The 14,755-nt window shown below is 36.1% G+C and overlaps 1 pseudogene; it reads left to right on the top strand.

The window, feature by feature from the left end:
* The first annotated feature begins 1,398 nt into the window (after positions 1–1,398).
* LOC127839573 (radical S-adenosyl methionine domain-containing protein 2-like) lies at positions 1,399–14,044 on the top strand (annotated as a pseudogene).
* Positions 14,045–14,755: the final 711 nt, after the last annotated feature.

Here is a 14,755-nt window from a genome sequence, read left to right as displayed (position 1 = left end):
CCGAGTCACCATCGACTGGTTCCGATTCTTAGTCAACAGCGACTAGTTCCAATTCCCAGTCACCACCGTCTGGTTCCTATTCCGAGTCACCAGCGACTGGTTCCGATACCGAGTCACCAGCGATTGTTTCCAATTCCGAGTCACCAGCGACTGGTTCCGATTTGGAGTCGCCAGCGACTAGTCCATTCCGAGTCACAACCGACTGGTCAATTCCGAGTCACTCGCAACGGGTTCCAATGAAGAGTCACTAGCAACGATTTCCAATGCAGAGTCACTAGCAACGGGTTCCAATGCTGAGTCACTCGTACCGAGTTTCAATGCCGAGTCTCTAGCAACGTGTTCGAATGCCGAGTCACTAACAACGGGTACCAATGCCGAGTCACTAGCAACGGGTTCCAATGCCGAGTCACTAGCAAAGGGTTCCAATGCCGAGTCACTCGCAACGGGTTTCAATGCCGAGTCACTCGCAACGGGTTCCAATGCCGAGTCACGCGAAACGGGTTCCAATGCTGAGTCTCAACAACTGGTTCCAATGCCGAATCACTAGCAACGGGACACTTTCAATTTTTAGACTGTTAATAAATGAACTGTTTTGGGTTTATGACCTATCTTTTATATTTTTATTTCGCACCGCTTCCCCCCCCCCCTTACATCCTGGTTCCGCCTCAGAAACGTGTATTATTTACGCTTAAAGAATTATAATAATTATCTTATGGCGCACTATCAGTCCTTTGTATTTGACAAAGTGTATAATGCAATAGGTAGTCTCATATTATGTAATTTCCATTGGCTATACCATTCGCTCTGATATTTGGGAAGTCATCTCCGCTTAACTCGATCATAAATTGGAAACATTGCGCTATTGGTCCGTGCTTCCGACTAAATACGTCATCCAGCGATGGAAGCGTATTGGCACTGCACAAACAGGCCGGATTTTCCAATCGTATGCGCTTATAGCGCGTGCTATGAATAGATTGTAACTCCATTCGTTTATAGTTCGATATAGGGAAACGAAAGTAGACCGGAATCTTTGCCGGGAATTTCGATACGTTTTCTGAAAAGCTCAAGGTTGCATTAAACGCGCGAGATTTCATTCTAGCGTATATATTCAGCCGCCGAAACAGGTCTGTTGTGCGAAATATTGCTTTTCAGAAAGTACTATACATCTAGCATAGCATCGAAATTTATTTAACATTTGCTATCATGATGGAGTTATTTGCAGCTACCGCTTGCCTACTCTGCGCGGCGCTTTTTGCGTTCCTGCTTGCGATTAATCGCTTTCGGCTATATTACAAACTGAAAGAACCTAAAAATAATCTGTGTGCCACGGAAAACACGTGCTGCGGTGAAATAAAATTGCAAAATGGCGAACTGCCGGCGGGAAAACTGCCGACGACAATGCCGACTGCCATGCCGTCGGATGAATACGCCGAAAAAGTAGTCCCACTAAGCGTGAATTATCATTTCACGCGGAAATGCAACTACAAGTGCGGATTTTGTTTTCACACTGCGAAAACATCGCTTGTGATACCGCTTGACAATGCGAAGAGAGGGCTAGAACTCTTGAAAAATGCGGGTGAGTGGTTGATCAATATACTTTGATATGAGCGGCGTTCTGCGAAAACTGGACTTAACGCATGCCCGTTGAGTCATTCCAGATGAGTCTGTGCTGACTTTGCAGTCCACGCAGGCTAATCAGGGACGACTCTTTCAGCGTCTACTGAATTGTCCGTTTGAAGAAAAACTCTTCTAATCGAAAATCCACTTTAAACTTAAAGTTTCGTCCCTGATTAGCCTGCACGGACTGCACAAGCTAATTTGGAATGACACGTAAGCTGAGCCCAGTTTTCATAGAATGAAGCCTACTGAAGTAGTTGTTTCACGCGATTCGTCGTCGAAAATGTCTTGTTTAAGACAATAGAGCTGTCATTTGTTGAGTTAAGAAAATATAATCTTCTAGATACTGATGTTTATTTGGAGAATCGTAAATGTCTTATAATACAAAGGAAATAAATTATTGAATTGATTAAAAGCGATCAGACTCATATATGCAGAGTGCATTCATTATGTCTGTATGATGTTTGAGTTCCTTGTTACTTTTTGATGTGAGAAATTTTGAACGTTACCTCGATGAGTGTTTGTTTGTTGAGATTTAAACTTCGAAAAACTCGTATGTTTAAATCTCACCATTCAACCGGATTTTATGAATCATCAAAAAAATACATAAGCCTCGCTCTGTGAAAAGGGGGTTAAATGCATGTGCGTAATGTGTCGTCCCAGATTAGCCTTTGCAGTGCGGATTGCTAATCAGGGACGACACTTTCCGCGTAAACTGGAAGGGTCGACCTTTAAACGAAAAATACAATAAAAGCGATAAAGTGTCGTCCCTGATTAGCTTTTGCGGATTCAACAGGCTAATCTGGGACGACACTTTACGCACATGCATTTATAAACACCCTTTTCGTAGAGCGAGGCTCACATACACATAAGTGTATAGGCATATAAACGACGTTTCAATTTCTTAATCAGGTTATTCTGGGCCCGGTTGCTGAACAATCAAAACTGTCTTTTAACTCAGACCCAAACAAAATTAATTTTAAGAGCAATGTTACTATAAAACTATTATAGCTTACAAATAATTAAAACATACACCAAAGTAGTAACATTTTAAATCACATAAATAACTTGATATAAAAATAACTATCCGTTTAAGTTTTAAGCAACAAGGCCCTGTTTAAGGCATGAAGAAAATCAACTTTTCCGGTGGCGAACCGTTCATTGTGAAGAAGGGAGCGTTCGTCGGGGAGCTGGTTAAGTTCTGCTAACAGACGCTGGGCGTCGAGAGCGTCAGCATCGTCAGAAACGGTAGTCTCATCTCGGAGCGCTGGTTTGAGCAGTACGGTGAGTGCTATCATACCCCCGCATGAGCCGCGTTCTAGGGAAAACATGGCTTCATGCATGTGCGTAAAGTGTCGTCCCAGATTAGCCTGTGCTGTCTGCACAGGCTAACCAGGGACGCCAATTTCCGCCTAAACTGGATGTTCGCTTAGAAGAGACATATTGTACACGAAAAATACAATACAAGCGAGAAATTGTCGTAGCTGATTAGCCTGTGCGGACTGCCCATGCGAATCTGGGACGACACTTTGCGCACATGCATTAAGCCAAGTTTTCCCAGAACGCGGCTCATTTAATCTCTCTGTTGGTCGGTCGCCCCGCATACAATGTTGATTGATTATGGAGCTTACTACCAATACTACTTCCATATTTTTAGCGTTTGATTTCATACTTCAAATATATCATCACAATGAAGCGAAGATGTGCAATACACAATATTTACTTGCACATGTGATTGCGTAAATCAATTTTAGTTATCCCACTAGATAATGTGACTCGCAGTTCGTCACATATATACGTGTTATCTAATACGAGTCAAATGTCAGCGTCGTTGCTAAATTCAGTTTTAGTTTTTAGTAATATGATATCTACATAGCGTGTGTTTAGCCCACCTGTAACCTACATTGGATCAGCAGTCTTAAAATAGCGTTATCAATGTTTAATATAACTTACGTTATCGTCATGGGTAGCAAAGTCAACGATTGTATTAAATTTATAACAGTTTGCAAATCATGATATATCTAGATATTTAAGTTAAATCGCATGTTTTGGTTTCATTCGCACGATTTGGTTTCATTCAAGATTTCGTCCTTTGTTATTTCAATGAGGTCGTCAACGTATCAGCTTCGCTTATTTCACATAATGAAAAGCATTGATTATTAATGTGTCTCTTGAAAAATCAACAGAAATCATCCGGCCAAGAACAATATGTATTCATATTATTTTTTAAAAACAAGTAAATTTGACATGAAATTCTATGCATGTGGTTTATGTTATTACTTGAAATGTACCCTGTTGTGGTGCGCAATACGTTGGGCAGACGGGTAGATCACTTAAAACACGTTTTAGGGAACATTTTTGTTTAATTAAAAATAACAATAAATCTTATAACTTCATTTACCAGCACTTTAATAAAACAGGTCATAGCGTAACTAATAGTTCAATTCATCCTGTGGAGCAACTTATTTTTAATAATAGTACTTCAAGTCAGTGCCAATTAAAAGCAAGGTGCATGTCAGAATTTGAATGGATTAAACGTTTGCAATCAGCTAACCCACTTGGATTAAATGATAATATTCTAAATGTTGGAACAATTTCTAAAAATAAATCGATTAATTCATTTTCTCTGTTTAGTAAACGTCTAAGAAATAAACGTTCACATGGCATTAGGAAAAATGGTAACTTAAGGCGTAAATTTAAACGTCTGCTTTCTTTAAATGATTGCTACACAGTATTACAAAATGGGGGTAAACATAAATTACTAAGTGCACTCTTTCTGTTTCTTCGCTGGCGCATATTGATAAGGAATGTAAACTTATTTTACTTCAATCTGACCCTCTATATGAATGTGCTTGTATTATTGAATCTTTCACTGACTACTATCTTAAACCTTTTATTGAAAATGTACTTAACTAAACTAGAAATCGTATCAAACTTGAGTTTTGTAACAAAGGTCTTGATTTAATTGACCTTCCTCAAATATTCAATGATAAAAATGTACGTCGGTTGATTCCCCCTTATTTCCGCAATACTGAATCACCACTTATTTGCTACAAATATAGTAAACCTGTAAGAAGTATCGTCTTTAATTATAATTCTATTTCCACAGATATAAATTTAATAAGAAATTGTCCTACATTATGTGACTGTACTAGTTCTAAATATATATATGGTCCAGTTGGACATGTTATTACTGGGGACCTTAATTTCATTCAAAATAAAAACCTTAGAAATTTGCTACGCAGAGGCCCTAAGTACAGACTGCCTATTCCTGTTGATTTTGATGACTGCATTAAGAATATCGTAACATCCTTACATGATTATTGCACTAAATGGTGCAGGAAGGAAAATGCTGAAATTATTGCACTCAATGATTGGAAAACAAAAATATTTAGTATGGCCATGAATAAAATATGTTTTTATGATACACATCCTTTGGCCCTACCACATTCACCTAAATTTAATAAACAAAATCTCTGTAAATTGCTTGAAGACTTAAAATCTAAATTCGTATTAGTTCCTGCTGATAAGGCTGCTAATAATGTTATCATAATATGACGAGTGTTTTATGTTCAAACTATTTCACAAGAACTTTCACAAACTACATCATATTGTGAGTACAATAAGCAACCTAATGAAATTATTACCGACCATATTGCCCAATGCATAAAGTTCAATGTAATAGTCAATATTACTGACAAGAAATTGCCATCACTTTACTGGATACCTAAATTACATAAGACGCCAAATAAAAGTCGTTTTATCGCTAATTCAGTGTCTTGTACCACCAAACAATTATCAGTGTATCTTACATCTGCATTGAGTGCTATTAGATATCATATAGCTAAATTTTGTAATAAAGTTTATGAAAATAGTAATATTAACCTATTTTGGTCAATAAAAAACACCTTAGAAGTTATTGATAAAATTGAAAATAAAAAATATAAGGTGTCACAGGTAAATACTTATGATTCTTCGACACTATATACAACGCTTCCTCAAGCTTTAATAAAATCCAAACTTGTTTCTTTGATTGAAAAAACTTTTGCTAGAGAGAAATGTTTGTATCTAGCTTTAAACACTAAAACAGCTTTTTTACTAATCAGATATTAGATAATTACATCATTTGGACTGGTCTTGACTTTTGTGCAGCACTTACTTTTCTTTTGGATAACTTGTTTGTTGAATTTAATGGTAAAATATTTAAACAAATTATTGGCGTTCCTATGGGTACTAATTGTGCGCCACTTATAGCTGACCTTTTTTTATATTGTTATGAAAGCGAATTTATGTTAGAATTATCTAAAACTAAGCAAGTAGATTTGATTAATTGTTTTAACCTTACTAGTAGGTACATTGATGACATACTTAATTTAGATAATCCATTATTTGAACAATATATTCACAAAATCTACCCAAAAGAACTAGTCTTAAATAGATCGTGTATATCCAATACAGACGCTGCGTATTTAGACTTACATTTAACTATTAATAATAATTTGATCAAAACTAGTTTATACGACAAACGGGACAATTTTAACTTTGAAATTGTGAATTTTCCGTTTCTAGATGGCAACATCCCTGAAGGACCTTCCTATGATATTTACATTTCGCAGTTGGTACGTTATGCCAGAGCGTGTTCGTGTATTAAAGATTTTAATGATCGTAATCTAATATTAACTAAAAAATTGCTAAAACAAGGCTTTTTGTATCATAACCTAAGAAATAAATTTGCTAGATTTTACTCTAAGTATGGTGATTTAATTTCAAAATATAATGTTTCTTTAAAATGGCATTTAAATAATGGAATCTCCCATCCATCATTTTACGGAGATGTTTTGAAGCGTGTCCGCAAATTAAAATATGTTAAACCAAATGTTCATATTAAACTTTTCAATTTAATTAACTTGTTTTTATCAAAAGGATACGATGCTTATGTACTTAAAAACACGTGTTTGATGGTTTTCGATTCACTATATCTTTCTTCCCTTAAAATTTGGAATCATTAGTGATATTATAGGCATGTTTCACAGTTGAATAAAATTGTGTCATTGTGTCGTATGAACAAATCTGCATTAATACTACATTATAGGCATTTTTTACTGTTGAATAAAATTGTGTCATTGTGTCGTATGAACAAATCTGCATGTAAACTACATTTGGACTCAATTCGTACATCAGGTCATTTCTGTCTTCAGTTGTCAAAACACCTATATACTGTTTGATTCCAATAATGTCGTTTTAATGGAATTACCATTTGTATTAATTTGCTTCTTAATATTAAATGACGTAAACTTGTTTTATTAGTAGCACAGCCCCATTAATATTTTTATTTAGTACTGCCCTTGGAATTTGTTCACGTCATTATGTCATTATGGATTTTTGTGACGTCATACGACCGACTTTCCCAGTTGTAATCTACATGCATAGGTCATTGGGTCTATAACGTTCCATTTTATTTATATTTTCTCTCTGATAGGCGTTTCTTGTTTGATTGAATTATTTTTAATTTGTTTAGCAGTCACTTAAACAACCAAGCTATGTAATATGGAATTTTTACACCCATTATTGCTGCTTCTTCCTGTATTTGCGCGATGATTATCTGAGATATTAACTCTATGATTCTACATTCTCAAATCTTTTCTATAAAGAAAGAATGTAGTTGACAATTGTTAATAGTTTTATTTGATCGTTCGTCAAAAAGTTGTAATTCTGTTACTCTTGTATCTTAAATGCAATTGAGTAATTACATAGTAATTAAATTGAATGCGTTTTAATTCTCTTTTATTATTGTTTAATTTGAGTTACAATGCTATGACGTTAAATTTTATTTACACTTAAATGTATTATGAATATTGCTGGGCCAAGTGTGAGGTTGAGCGCTCTATAACCAGGTTTAAACCCCCAATGCTTTGCATTGACCGTTCCAAGGCGGTGACCCCAGCTTTATTCATATTTTGTGTTTATGTTGGTTTGTATTGTGCTGTATTGTGCTGTTTTGTACTGTTTGGGCAATCGGTCACTTGCCTTAAATAAAGGACCAACTAATTGTTTTTAATGAAAATTCAATACTGCTCCAGCAGCTGGAGTTTCACTTCTTTATATTGATATTTTGGTTGATTGTTTATGCTCGTCACGATGTTCAAAAAAAAAATTCTGAAAATGATTATTTCTTTATTTCTTGTCATTTTCAGAGAACCAAAAGGCATACTGGGCATTTTGTAACGTTGACGCGTATGCTTCTAAAATGATGTCATAGCTATTTTTTTGTAAATGAGGAATATTCGTTCGAAATTGTATAAATAATACTTTGCGATCGTCCCCATATTCATGTACATAATTTGTTCATGATCTTAACCGTAAATGAATCAATTAAGTGCGGTAAAAATACGCCATTTGAAATCATAACATCTCATAACACACTAGATCAATTATTTATAAAAAAATCTGTGTTTTTTTAAATAAAAATGGAATATTTAGCGATCATGGAATATGCAGTAAAAACTGCACTTGAATTATATTGTTCATATACAAACACAATATTCTTAACCATGTGAACAATAAAAAGTACAGATTAAGGTTTATCCTAAAAAGTTTTGGAAATTTTATTATAAGAGCGGTTTAATAATATCGCTTCTTACAACCATTATAGCGGAGCTATATTGTTTAATGTGTAACCACGATGGCCTTGACGGTAGATCGTTTACCGGTCATGGACACTTGTGTACACTTAAAGTAATGACCTATGTAACGTACTTTTTCAAATAACTCGAAGCATGCCGTCTTGACATGCTTTTATAACTTGTAAACAATAACGGTTTATCATGTAGTAGTATCCATATCGGATTTGTAAACAACCCAAGGCCAAAAAATAATAATTCTTACCATTCCGATAGTAGGCCTTATCGCAATGTAAGCCTTAATGCGGAAACAAGTTGTTTGTTTCCGCTTACCCAACCGACCCTACTTTTCACGCGCCGATCCGTAATTTGACTGTTGTGTTGCAGTTTGAGTCTTCGGTCATTTTTGCGAAATTCCCTACCGGGTAAATTACTTTTAATTTTGCGATCATGTTTGCTTCATGCGATCATATAAATTAACTGGAGCTAATTCACATAAGACTATTAAAAAACAAAATAATGATAAATAACGATGATTTCTGCAAGGCAATGCATATTCTTATTAAACCGGGAATTAATTATTAAGAACGTAAACGAAGAAAACAAGTTCAGCCGACCGATACCTACCCCAAAATTGTGTCGATGTTAGTGGAAACTTGTTTTTCTTTTTTGCCACACATAAATTTGCCGTTAGAGTAATATGAGTGCGTCACCATTATGTGAGCTATATCGTAGTCTAGTTCGCAAATATATGTCGTAAATGTAAGGTAAAAGAATGATACTTTAGGAAGTGTGTGGGGGGGAACAGATAAGTGACACTTTTTTAGATTGAACGGTCTGTTTAAACGCTTCTAACAGCTGTCCGTAATATGAGCCTTGCTCTATGAAAACGTGGGTAAATGTAGTCCACACAGGCTAAATGTAGTCCACATAGGCTAATCAGGGACGAAACTTTCCGCTTTTGTGATAAGTCCAGTTTAGTCTGGGACGACACTTTACGCACATGCATTAAGCTCCGTTTTCATTTAGCGAGGCTCGAATCAAATACCCGTAAAATATCTCTTCAGGTGAGTTTTTGGACATTTTGGCTGTTTCGTGCGACAGCTTTGATGCCGATACAAATGAGAAGATCGGTCGACAGCAAGGACAGAAAATTCATCTGATTAGCCTTCGATCCGTGCGGAGACTGTGCGCTGATTATAAGGTAATACACTGATGATAAACAATAATTTATCCATAAGCATGCGAAGACTGTGCGCCGATTATAAGGTCCACGGATGATAATCAATAAATTATGGATAAGGCTCTGATCTGTGCGAAGACTGTGCGCCGATAATTAAGTAGTGCACCGATGATAATAGTTTTTCGATAATAATTAATAATTTAATCGCTGAATTTATAAGCTCTCTCTGTACGATGGTCAAACAGTGTTTTATAGGTCATGTATTTATGATAAGCAGCTAGATGTTGATTATCCTTCGATTTGTACGATGGTTGTGACCAGGTTTTACGATCATATATTGCTGATAAGCCTTTCGGCTATTGACAAGACTCCCATCTGCATGATTACCGATAATTGCTCTATTTTTTTCAGACACTCTTAATTTTCGGACACCCTCTTTTTTAGCAAACATAATTATTTTTCGTGACTCTCAATTTTCGGACATACGGGTGTCGTCCATAATTAATGTCTCTTAATTTTCGGACATTAGATTTTACAGCGCTATTCTACAGACTACGGCCCTATTTTCGCTTATCTTGTGACACTTCGATCATGTTTGTTTTTTTACAACCGGATTAAGGTCATTAAACCTGGCAGATGCATGCCTGAGGTCAATGGTTTATTACATTCGTGTAATTGGGTAAAACACCATGCTTCCGGTAGGCAACAATTGATTCATTCAACAGCATTTCAAACTGATCCGTTCTATGAAGGAATCATAATCTGTTATGTTCTTAACTTTTGTTCTATATCATTTCAGACAATGTGAAGTTGTATTGATTTTGTTGAGCAGAGAAAGAAGAATAAATCACACTAAAATAATTGTAGATTTATTAATTGCTTTTATTTCAATATAAGTTTCGGCCGTCTTAATTTGTGTCTCTCAATTTTTGGAGACCTGTAATTTTGGATATTTTTCGTATCTAAATTTTCGAATAAAAAATAATTAAGTGTCCGAAAACGTAGAGTAATTACGACATTATGCGCTGGTTTAAAGATCATGCATTGATAATATGCATTCAAAATCTCGATTCTTTACGTTGTCATTATTAGAATGTTTGTGCAGGTGGCATTCAAACTGAACACAGTTCTAAGCACGTTTCAAAATCTCCAATCTTTGCGTACGTCTTTATAAGTATGTTTTGCAGGTGGCATTCAAACTGAACACAGCTGTGGAAACGTTTTAAAATCTCCAATCTTTGCGAACGACTTTATAATTATGTTTTTGCAGGTGGCATTCAAACTGAACACAGTTGTGGACACGTTTCAAAATCTTCAATCTTTACGAACGTCATTATAATTATGTTTTTGCAGGTGACATTCAAACTGAACACAGTTGTGAATACGTTTCAAAATCTCCTATCTTTGCGAACGTCTTTATAATTATGTTTTTTGCAGGTGGCATTCAAACTTAACACAGTTGTGGACACGTTTCAAAATCTCCAATTTTTGCGAACGTCTTTATAATAATGTTTTTGCAGGTGGCATTTAAACAGAACACAGTTGTGAATACGTTTCAAAATCTCAAATCTTTGCGAACGTCTTTATAATTATGTATTTGCAGGTGGCATTCAAACTGAACACAGTTGAAAAACGTTTCAAAATCTTCAGTCCTTGCGGACGTGTTTATAGTTATGTTTTTGCGGGTGGCATTCAAACTGAACACAGTTGTGAACACGCACAACAAGGATGAGAACATGGTGGAGGAAATAATGCACCTGAATCCGTGCAGGTGGAAGGTAGCGTAACGAAGTGGCATTTATTTATTACACCTTATGTTTAATTATCTGAAAATTTCCTTTTAAATTGACGCATTTTACTATGTTTTTGACATTATGACATACTTTCGTTTGGTGCTTTTATGTATATTTAGATAGGTACGTTTTGTATTAAGAGAGATGGCAAACGCCAGACTGCCGGGGATACATAATTCGCAATGTGCTTTTGTCAATAGGCCCAATTTGGTCTCGCATGTATCGTGTTGATTATAAAAATGTTTGGGCTTTGAAAGCGTCGAGTTGTGTGCGGTATAATTCCATCGCATTACGCTACAGTAGGTTTGCACAGAACATGCGACGGGTGACATGTGGGTCGAGTTGGCATCTGCTTAAAACCTCGATAACGAAGTGGGGTATTTTTATGAAAATGTATTTATGTGTCAAGACTTCGTCCAAGGCCACTCCATTGTTTCTGTTATCAGAATATCAGTACACCAAGAAGCGTAGCGTATGTGAGATAACTTGCGATGATGTTTACACGTAACCTATCTCAATACATTGCTTCCGATTATATAAAATGTAAATGGGTATAAAGGTTATCTATCTGAAAATAGGCATACGTTTTCCGCTTATTATTAGACTTGATAAATACCTAGGTATTTCCATTAAATTTAATCTGTCATTTAATGATAACTTATAAAGACCTCGCTTGGGATTGGGTTTTAAAGGTGGGTGGAGTCAAGGTCTAGGTAACCATCATTAAAATAGATAAAGAACACAAGTTTCCAGGCAAAAGTTAGAGAAAAAAATAAACTTACTTTATGAAATGTCATGCATGTAGATTTTTAAACATGACCTCTCTTTGATTATCATATGTCACGTAATGTTTCTGAAATAAGGAATACGGTTTCTGCTTAGCATAAAACATTCACATAATTAAGCATGTTTGTTAATGCTACTGTTTCCTGTTTACACCTGCGTAGCTAGCAAAAACATTTATCTAACTGTCATCATTGACTCAACTTGTTGCTGAATCTTAACTTTACTTGGTGCTGAATCTTTGCAATAAATGTGATCAAGTGATACAATAAGGACTAATTATGTCGTTTTCGTATTCCCAAGGTATTTCAGTGCCTCCTGATAGACGGTGAAAACACCGGTCCGGATGCACTAAGACGGGCAGAATCCTTTGTCATCACCAATGCTGAGTTTGACGAATTTCTCCGAAGACACAAGGATGTCGAATGCCTGGTGCCAGAATCTAACGAAAAGGTGAGCGCGTTATGTTTGGTTGGTTCGGATTGTTATATTCGCCCTAACGCGGTCTGTGAACCGGAACCACGCTTTTCATGAACACATTACCTGGATAAAGTGGTTAACCAGTACACAAAAACAACAACAGTTTCTCACAACTGCCTGCCTAAAATCAGTGGAAGAGGGGGGGGGGGATGGAGACTGTATAATTTGTTCAATACAAATCCCCGTACAACTGACCAGTCGCCAAATACGCGATCGCTCCGCCCACTAAGTTGTGCTTTCATAAAAACGCTTATTCCATTACTCCGACAGTCTTTGTTTGTCGGACCATGTGGCCGCAATAAACGAAATCTGATTGATTATTACCTGAGTTTGATTGACACCAGGCGAGTGGCCAATTAATGTGGACGGACTGGGATTCGAGCTTACAGAGACCGTATTCACAGTGATGGCCACGATATTTTATAACGTTGAGCGTTGTACTACTTAACGTTACTGCTTCACATTAGTTCTTACTCTGTTCGGCTTTTGCTTACATGTTTATATGTTTTTGTTTCAGATGCAGAATTCGTACCTGATCCTTGACGAATATGTAAGTTTATCAAATTCAACCTGACCCATATAAATTTACGTTTTGGTACACAGCAGAGAGATAATGTTGCTCAAGTTGTTTGGTTCTTTACAAGACAAAACTCCGCAAACGACTGAGCAGTATCGCCTGTTACATTGCTTTACTAGAGTAATCAATTATTTGGTAGTATATGTAGAATATGTCAGATAATGCAGTTTATATAGATACCGACGTGTGTAGGCCGACAACCCTTATGCACGTGTTCGTAATCAAAATGACATCATAAAATGTATGTTTATGAGACAATGGTTTGCTCATAGTATTTTACAGATAGCTAACATAAATGCATATGAGCCTCGCTCTGCGAAAAAGGGGCTTAATGCATGTGCGTAATGTTTTGTCCCAGATTATCCTATGAAGTCCGCAGGGACGACACTTTCCCCCTAAACTGGATTTTCGCAACAAAGATACAATGTACTTCCTTTAAATGAAATATACCATAATGGCGGAAAGTGTCGTCAATTTTAAGCGTGTACGAATACACAGGCTAATTTGGACTGTACGCACATTAATTAAAGCCCGTTTTTCTCAGAGCGCCCCTGATTTCTTTTTCCACAGATGCGGTTTTTGGACTGCACGAAGGGTGCAAAAGAACCATCAAGATCTGTTCTGGACGTAGGCGTGGAGAATGGGCTCAATTTCAGCGGCTTCGACGAGAAAATGTTCTTTAAGAGGGGAGGCAAATATGTCTGGAGTAAAGCCGATATGCAGCTTGATTGGTAGCCTCCCTTTTAGAGAAAACAATTACCTCGGCAAATTTAGTGTTTCGTTTTAATGTGATATTGGATATATATGAACATTTCGGCAGCTAAAACATTATTTTTTGACCGGATAAGGCGTGTTGATAAGGCCCAGAAATTTACTGAAAGGACACGCGGGACTAAAGTCTTATTTCAGGTTTCAGAGGTATTCATGGGCATTACATAATAACATACACGCACAGGATTTCAAATGTTTGATAATCAAATACATACATTCCATAACGACTTAACACGAAAAGCAGAGAAGTTATGTTTAGGTGAGAACGAATATTCCAATATCAGAAAACAAACAGAATATTTGAATCCAAAATTTCGATTTGGATATTCGCGATTTAAAGAAATTAATTGATGTTCTTTTTTAAAGCAGAAGTTTGTACAATAACAGTGTTGTGCTGACGACTGCCATGTATTTATCCGTGACCATTATTGTTTGATTTTCTATCAGTCATGTTCATGTGTTTGCTAGTATTATTTTTTGTTTGAATTTTTATACTTTGTACTTGATTATTATTGCCAATGTTTTACTCGTCTTTTTCGCATAAATCTCGACTTTTATTTTTTTTAATATATTTTAATTTATAATTATCGGTTGTTTTATTTAAAAAATAATAAATACAGTGTATGCGTTTTTTTTAATTCTTATATTATAGAAGATTTGTTTTTGTTGTGCTTTTTTCTGATTTGCATCATCACATGTACAGCAGTAATACCATCGTCATAATCAACGCCATAATCGCCAACCCCATCAACACCATCACCACCTTTGTTTGGTTTGTTAAAAACATGGCCGGTGGAGAGCGGGCCAGTTTTCATCAAATGGCTAGGGGTGGATCTTATATTGTCGGTGTGTTGGAGCTATGATCTTTTTAAACACAATTGGAAGTAACTAATGCTGTATTTTAAAATCGTAAAACTGCATAAGTCAGAGA

The sequence above is a fragment of the Dreissena polymorpha genome, chromosome 7 (assembly GCF_020536995.1).
Source record: "Dreissena polymorpha isolate Duluth1 chromosome 7, UMN_Dpol_1.0, whole genome shotgun sequence".
NCBI classification, from domain to species: domain Eukaryota; kingdom Metazoa; phylum Mollusca; class Bivalvia; order Myida; family Dreissenidae; genus Dreissena; species Dreissena polymorpha.
Note: the sequence above shows the minus strand (reverse complement) of the source record. Positions and strands in the feature narration are given on the sequence as shown.